Below are 1,085 nucleotides of genomic sequence, written 5' to 3' on the forward strand. Positions count from 1 at the left end.
GTTTGTACGGTTGTGTCTCTGTCTGCCTATCAGTGTGTGTGTGTGTGTGTGTGTGTGTGTGTGTGTGTGTGTGTGTGTGTGTGTGTGTGTGTGTGTGTGTGTGTGTGTCTAGGGGGGGTGTCTATGCTGTGTGCCTTTGTGTGTGTGTGTCTATGTGCCAGTTAGTGTGTTTCTACGACGTTCGAATACGCAGCGTTTGTATACATACTAGTATTCTATTTCTGTCCGCGGGACTGAAAGGTTCGCTTGTTTGGCTGTCTACCATCTTCGCAGTGTCTTTGTTCGGGTCTTAATTCTGTTATGTTTCCGAATAGAACCTGTAGATTTACCTAATACCTTCGCTGGACGAGGGAGGGGGCTAACAAAGACTTGCTGTGTCCCAAAATGTCTGTCGGAGCTGCGTTAATTATACAGCCCTGAGGGCGATCTACAAGAATACACACGATACATACAGCAACTTGTTTCAGTATACTCTTCATTCTCCACAAAGACGGACTGTACACGCGTTAGCGATCTTAACTAAACTCCAAACAGGGGTGACTTGGGTTGTATGGCGACTTGGGTTGTATCATGGTACTATCACAGGATTTCATTTGACGTCGTCTGCGATGTGTTATATTACTATTACGTCGTACGTCAGCAAAACGTACTTAGATGTCATTGCTTAACCAAAAGCCTGTATACGGGGTTAATTCATTAATTAATTTGTTAATTTGATTGTGGTGTGTGCAAACTTATGATACCTTATTCACCCACTCAATTTCCACTGCTGTAACATTCAGAGAGTTCACGAGGCCAGGCACAAGAATGTTGTGCTTCTGGTCACGGTCCTGAAAAAAATATGGCTTCATCTTCTTCTCCTTTTTCTCTCAGCCGAAATGATCCAAAAATTGCAGCCATTTGTGAATTACGCGATGTATGTTTTGTAAAACAACATGACACTCACTAAACCCATGCAGACCCTATCGATGCATTCTCTATACGTATAGACACTTATCTAATCGTACATATTTTCGGAATAGATTAGGAGCGCTTATACCCCCCTCATATGTAGCGAAAATCGATCAGACGACGAGTCTGCGAGG

Source organism: Branchiostoma floridae, chromosome 3, assembly GCF_000003815.2.
Source record: "Branchiostoma floridae strain S238N-H82 chromosome 3, Bfl_VNyyK, whole genome shotgun sequence".
Lineage (NCBI taxonomy): Eukaryota > Metazoa > Chordata > Leptocardii > Amphioxiformes > Branchiostomatidae > Branchiostoma > Branchiostoma floridae.